The 7526-nt window shown below is 50.7% G+C and overlaps 1 long non-coding RNA gene across 1 annotated transcript; it reads left to right on the forward strand.

Moving 5' to 3' along the window:
• Positions 1-380: 380 nt before the first annotated feature.
• LOC306653143 lies at positions 381-2518 on the forward strand. Its single transcript, XR_013761649.1, has 3 exons — positions 381-661; positions 2040-2125; positions 2249-2518. It is a non-coding gene; the product is annotated as an uncharacterized lncRNA (long non-coding RNA).
• The last annotated feature ends 5008 nt before the right edge of the window (positions 2519-7526 follow it).

A 7526-nucleotide genomic window follows, 5' to 3' on the forward strand; every position in this document is an offset into this window, starting at 1 on the left:
GAAGATGTTCAGGCAGACATGGTCCACCAAGGTGAACATCTCTGCTCTCTCTTCTCCCTCCTCAGCCCCCAAACTAGTGCTAGGTAAATTATTTTCCTAAGATAAGATACACCCTGGTAGAGTTTGCTTCCCTTTTTTTTTTTTATTAACCCTGAATAATACTCTCTATGTCATCTGTATATTTATGATAGCTCAAAGACATGGGTGTGTGGATCTAATTAAAAATGTGAAAGGGTTTAGCAGCCTGCTGCCTCCCTGCAACTCTCTGGTTGCCAAATCTTGGCAGCCGTGTTGAAACGGGGCCAACTGTTTAGTCTTCTGCTGAACGGCTGCCAGGGCGCAGAGCATTGTGGGGCGAGGAGCCCGGCCCGGAGGGGTGGTGGGAAGGCAGCTGCACGGGGCGAGGCCCGGGTCCTGCCACCCAGAGGAAACCTGAGCAGCAGCAGCAACGCTCGCTCTCTGCTGCCCGTCCCCACCGCTTGTCAAGGGCAGGTGGTGAGGCCAGTGGGTTGGGTGATGGGCCCTCCAGGTACTAGGAGGGAATTGTCCCCAGGGTATCTCCTGGCCTGCAGTTGACACGAGGCCTCTTCGGAGGAGAAACTTCTCCACTCACTCCAGCGGTCTCTGGGTGCCTTTCTGTCCGGCTCCAGGCGCCTCCACTGTAAGTCTCAACCTCCCTTCATGCCGCGTCCATTGCAGGACCTAGCAACCTTGTTGTGCACACACGTCATGGGAATCTCGTGGCAATGCAGGAATCTGATCCAACAGGAAAAGAAAGAATTCATTTTCCCACACGCTCGGAACTTCCTCGATTTGCTTATGTCCCAGTTAGGACCCCACACTCCAGCCTGACGCAAGGACCTCGGGTTTGGCAGTGAGAGCGAAAGGAGGTAATTCAGAGCTTGGCATTCTCCCTGCGTTGCGGACAGGAGACGTGAACCTGAGATGGATCTAAGGCATGGGTTATTTTTTAATTGCTCAAGATGTGCCAGCAAAAAACAAACTAAAGAGGAAGAAAAGATTGCCTTGTTTCCATGCGCACGGGCTCTTTAGCAGTGAAAACTCAGCTCCAAAATGACCTTCTAAAACCCTTAGGGGATATGCTTTGGGGCCTGGGAGAGACAATGAGGGGAGAGCTGCCTGGAAACTTACATCCTGGGTGTTGCTGATTTTTCTTGATACATCATGGTGTATTTATTTGTGAAGAAGAAGAGGAAGAAGAAGAAAAAAGAGGAGGAGAAGAAGGGGAGGGGGAGGGGGAGGGGAGATGATCATTATTATGAAAATTTTGATAATTGTTAGAGGGGAAGGCAAAGACCCTGTGCAGAGCCTGGCCATGACCTCCTGCAGGGCAGGGCGAGAGCGCAAACGGTGACGTCATTCCCTCCGGGCGTGGGATCGGCTCTGGCATGAGGCTTAGGCAAAGGAGCTGCCATTGTGGCCTATGTGGCTCCATCTGTAGGGCCGGGTGCTGATGCCCTCATCCCGGTGCAGCGGGGGGTGCTCGCCATGTTTGTGGAGGGGCTCATACCCAGGGGGCCTTGACAGGCGTCTTGCAAATCCAGAGCCTAGGCCCCACGGGGCCAGGCCATTACCCCAGATAGAACTGCATCCCGGCAGACTGCTCTCAGCACAAATGCGTTCTAAAACCTCCGGATGGGAGCTAATCACTGCGGAAGTCACAGCCTCTGTTCCAGGTATCAGAAGAGCCCCCCAAAAATGAGACCCTGGGGAATGGCAGGGAATTTTCTCTTTCTTTTCAAATGACAAATTTATACATGTGAAAAGTTTAAACCGACAGGCCAAATGAATCATGAGTAGTCATAATTTAGCTGGCCAGCTTTATTAGGAAACAATAAAATGCACAAAGTCAGTGGGCTGCAGGGAGCACAGGTCACAGAGTCCCCGTGCCATTCTTTCTTACTGTCCTAAGTTGGCACCGGCAGGTCCCTTGCTTTGTGGTTTAGATAATGCACAACTGGCTGTTTCCATCACAAAGAGAGAGGCCCTTTGCTGGTAGGATCCTGTGCTTTTTCTAGGAAAATTCCACTCTGAGAGGCTGTATGGACGCTCATCCAAACACGCGGCAGGTGATCATCTAAACCACCCAGGGAAGATGCCAGAGGTAAACATCTAATTAATTAAAGAAATTCTCCCTCCCCACCCAACTTGGAAAATGCCTTGCCATGGAGAAGTGCTCACACTGGCGCGCACACACTCACACACGTACTTTCAAAACTGCTTCCAGGTGACTGATCCTCAAGCTGCCCTGCCTTTGCTAATTAAAGTCTGCAAACCTTCAAGCCCATCGCCCCTGCTTGGCTGTCTGCGTGACCACAACCCCTACGCTCTTCCAAGCAACATTTGCTCCAACTTAATATTCTGGTGCTTTCGGGAACATTTAAAAATAAACCATTTTGGCACATTGTCAAAGTCTTGTCTACATTCCTTCATGACAACCACCCTAAGTGAGATTTTAAAAGCCAAGGGGTGGGGGCAGGGAAGAAAGGAGTCCCCTCCCCGCCTTTAGGGTGGCTAATTTCTGTCAGTGTCAAATGAGCACGTATTGATCTTTGGCTCAGGTCCAAGTCCCTCACGGGCGCGCTGGACACCCTCCGTCCACTCCTTGACTCCTTGGATCCACCTCGTCTGTTCTCTCCTTGGAGCTGGACCACCTGGATGGGTGAGGAAGAGGCTTTTGGATGCCAGGACAGTCTTTGGTCCCCAGCTGGCCATAGGAGAAAGAAGGTCTGGGCAGAGACGGGGCCTCAGGCAGGTGTTCCACCTTGTTCCTGGTCCTCGCTGGTAATCGCTGCAAAACAATCCGTCTGCTCCCTTCCTATCCACAACCTACTCTTCCTTGGTCTGTTGCTAAGAGACCAGCCTGTTGTTTACAAGATCCTCGGTGGCGTAGACTTCCATAATTTATAATTTATTATCTTAGTGTCAAAACTTGTGTTGGTTTTTATTTTATTTCACCATAGATCCAATAATTGTTAGATACAACAAAGGTCAGCGTCTGCCGGGGGTGAGGCTGTGGCTCCCGGCGCGTCCCTCGCCACCCCCCCACGTTTAGGTGCCGCCGAGGAAAATGCTATTATAAACTGAAGATGAATATCATTTTTTGTCCATTAACTGCACGCATTATATGACTGCTCAGGTCAATGGATTCCCTCAAGATTTGTTCACTATTGAAAAACATGTTTCTGTCCAGCCAAGAAGGAAATGAATTGACATGATTTCAATTATCCCAAGAAAGGCGGGGAGTCTTCCGCCGGGCACTCCAGCCCCGCACGGCCCACGTCGCCGTCCTCTCCCCACAAAGCTCAGACGTCTCCCTGGCCCTCGCAGCGCCTCCTGGGCATTGTAGGGCTTCCTGGAGACACAAAGCCACCTGGGAGAGCATTCTCCTCCTAAAGCCCATTCAGAAAGGAAGCGAGGACATGGCAGGAGGGGTCCTCACAGGGAGACAGCTCAGCTGACCCTCGCCACTTACAGAAGAAGAGAACGGCCAGCGGGCAGTGATCACGGCCAGGCACCAAGCAGCGTGCAGGCCCTGGAGGAACTCAGGCAAAGCTCCTGACACACCCAGGGGTCCCAGCCTCGCCTGCCCTGTGCCGACAGCAGCAGCCGGGCTCCGTGACCTTAAACAAGGCCTCTCCGACACACAGCCACAAGCGGCAGGATGGAACTCGGGCCCAGTGACTCTAGAGCACTCGCTCACACAGGAAAGAACACCAGCTCGGGCTTTGCGGTTACCATCTGTTTAAGAAGAGTCCGGCCCACGTTTGACCAAGCAGGGGAACAACGTGGGTCCCTAACTTGTATCACCACATTATCTTTCTACGCGGTCTCCAGAATCTCTCTCAGAAACCACAGAGCATGACAAATTTCTAGGAAGGGCATTTGTTTTCCCCATCAAAGGACCTGGAAAATCCTAATGACATTTGACTGGGAATTAGGTATTTGTTATTTTCCAGAAAGCCATTATGGCAATAAGCCATACCAGAATTTTTCACCACTTAATTTTTACCCACTCCCCAGTGACTTTCATGGCTAGGACAGAATACCATAGGAGAATCTCCCAGGTCCCCTCCGGTTGGGCTTGGAGTCTTTCTACTGCTGTGATGGAAAGAAATGAGCGAAGCAGCGAGAAAGCGTGGACGTCGAAGAGGCAGCCCGGCCGTTTCTCAGGCCTGTTTCTTTCCTCTTGCGAGCAGAGTCTTTCCCATTCCACAACACGGGTGTGAGGACAGCGACCCACAGGCACGCCCTGAGCAGTAGAGCAGGGGAGGACACCCCTAGGTTTTATTTAAGACCACCTCCCTGAAACGGGAACCACTCTGATGGGGAAGAAGGGCCCTTCGTCGTGGCGGCTGCGTGGTCTGCAGGCTCATTGCTCCAGATGAAGGATCAGAAGTTTGAGGTTCGATTTCTGTCTGCCACTTGGCAGCCCTATAAACTGAAGTGGGTCTTTTCATGTTTCCGTTTGCTAGTTTATACCTTTACAAATACTGGATGAGAGTCACCGTCTTCACAGGATGAGAGGATTAAAATTGAACCAAGGGTGTGACACAAAATTGGGTGGTGGGGGACTAAGCAAAAGTGATGATCTTTACTCAAGCCCATGGCCAGTAAAGACATGGCAGTCTTTCAGTGGTGTAGACTGAGCACAGAGTCTAGTCTCTCACTCGGTGGTGTAGACTGGGCCCAGAGTCCACTGCACCAACAGCACTGAGTGCTGGGTATTTGGAGTTGGACACCTTCGGCCTTCCCTGCCTACGGGTCATGGCATATGGAGGAGGCCAAATGTGTCAAAAATTACTCAGCAGTATCCACTTCTGTGAGACCAAGATTGAGATCTAACTTTTAACTTGATAAAACTCATTTTCCTTATCTGTAAAACAGGGATATTATCGCCTCAAGACTTGGAGAAGGCTATCCCGTGTCATTTGTCACTCATGAGTCACTCAGTACATATGGAGGAATAGAAGGTGAAGAGTGTCTGTCCATGTCAGCAGACACCAGCATAGGGGTAGTGCAGGTACAAAGCCCCTCTGCCCCTTCACTAACCTTTACTCTCTCTTTGGGTGCATAACATTCAGCAAGCTAAAAGTCAGCAAGTAGAAGGGTGGACCGGCTGTTCTACCAGGACGAAGTCCAACCCAAAGCATGCTCAGTGAATGGAGAGAGTACTGATGTGAAGAAGGAAGACAGTCCCAGGGATCCTGAGTGCTTTTATGCAGTTCTCAGAATTAGGTTACCCTAACTGAATTATCCTCGCCCACCTCTGAAACTGCCCCTCTGTCTTCCTGGGAAAGCAAACCTTTCTACCCAGAAGCCCACGGTGAGCACAAGATGCCACCAGGGGCTTCCAGCTCCAGACAACCCAGACCATGCCGCCCCCTCCTTAATATCTAAGGTGCATTGGCCCCGTTCCTAAGTATGTCTCCTCTGCGCATCGTTCTTAGACATGGCTCTCGACAGGGTGGGATGATGACTCTTGCCCTCTCAGCAAGCTCTAAGGGGGCCCCACCTTGGTGAGATGAAGCTCCAGCTCCTTAGCCCAGGTTCCTGTCCAGACCTCCATGCGTCTCTCGTCCCCCTGCATCCCATCGCCACGAACCTTTGTCTCTGCAGTGCGGAATCACCGCTTGCTCTGCTTCCATGTCCCGAGGGCCATGGCTCTGACTTTGCATCTTGGCCCCCTTGATTCTCCTTCCCAGCAGGTGCCTGTGCAGTCTTCGAGACAACATTCACACCTGGCTTTCCCTAAGTCTCCCTGACTTCTCTGAGCAGCACAGCCAGCTACTGTTGTCTAATTCACCTCTGCCTCGGCAAAACCTGACCGCGACACCGTCTTAGTACCTGGGCCCTGACCCCTCCCTCCTCCTGGTCCTGCTGTGGTCCCCCTAATGGCCCTGGCTCTTGACTTCTTTCTGGCCCTCCCAATGTGCTTCTCAGGCCCTTCCAGGACTGTTTTCCTCCACTGGCCACTGGATGCGGACGTTCCTCAAGGTTTGCAATGGCCTTTGAAGGACACCATGATAACGTCCCTGGTTGGACCCGTCTGTCCCCAGAACACACTCCATTACTACACCCTGACTTCCAGAGCTGCAACTACCACTCTGCTTCTCCTTAGACCACAGGCCTTGGCTCTCCTGTCTACGAGGGCTGCCTACGGCACGAAGCCTTCACTGACTACTTTCGTATCCCTAGAACACCCCCAGGCCCTTATCCAGTATCCTTGGATCAATGGCACGCGCCCCAGGCCCAGTGAGAACCCTAGACCCCTTTATGGATTCCTTCCTCGCCATCAACATGCCCATGGAGCCAGGCCCGTGGGTTCTACTTTTCCAAGTCTGTTCTGTCTCCCACCCACCGCCTCTTCCCCAGCTCTCTTGGTCCAGGCCACACCACGTGTTCCCTGGACTTGTGAAGCGAAACCCTAACTCATCTCTTATCTCTGTCACTTCTCCCTCTCGTCCATTCCCAACCGCACAGGAAGGATGATCTTTCTAAAATACAAATCTAATCATCAATTTGCTATCTACGACTTCCTGGAGGCTCCTTTGCTGAATCAGGGTCCTGTGCAGAAGCGTCCGAGTGATTCACAGAGGCTTGCCGTGGGTCTGAAATAACTCTGCTTCTCGTGTTCTGCCCCTTCCGGCTTTGGAACCTGCTGAGATCCTCTAGATCCAGCCCTGGCTCTGCTCTCGCGGGGGTCACGGCCTTCACCCACGCTGCCCTTCCCCCAGCCCTATTCAACTCCTGGCAACCTCCAGAAGCCACGGTGCGGTTTGTTTCTTAGGGCGCTGAATTCCCAAAATCTTGAAAGAACGCATGAAATCAGTGGAAACATGAATTTTGAACAAATTATTAATGGCCTTTTTTCTTGAGATCAGTTACAGGTTTAAATTGGCAGAATTTTCTATCCCACTCCTCGGCCTATACCCAAAGGACTTAAAAGCAGAATACTACAAAGATGCAGCCACATCAATGTTCATAGCTGCTCAATTCACAATAGCCAGACTGTGGAACCAACCTAGATGCCCTTCAATTGATGAATGGGTAAAGAAACTGTGGTATATTTATACAATGGAATATTATTCAAGCATAAAAAATAATAAAATCATGGCATTTGCAGGCAAATGGATGAAATTGGAGAATATCATGCTAAGTGAGATAAGTCAATCTCAAAAAACCAAAGGAAGAATGATCTCACTGATAAGTGGATGATGACACATAATGGGGGGGAGGGGGCAAGAATGGAGGAAGGAGGAGGGACTGTATAGAGGGAAAAGGGGTGGGAGGGGTGGGGGGAAGGAAAAAAATAACAGAATGAATCAAACAATGTTACCCTTTGTAAATGTATGATTACACAAATGGCACGCTGTTACTCCACGTACAAACAGAAACAACACGTATCCCATTTGTTTACAATAAAAATAAATTAAAAAAACAAAAACAGAAACAAAAAACACTACAACTGTCTCTTTCACTACCCATCAGTCTGATTCCTCGTC

Source organism: Sciurus vulgaris (assembly GCF_902686455.1).
Source record: "Sciurus vulgaris genome assembly, chromosome: 2".
Classification (NCBI taxonomy): Eukaryota; Metazoa; Chordata; class Mammalia; order Rodentia; family Sciuridae; genus Sciurus; species Sciurus vulgaris.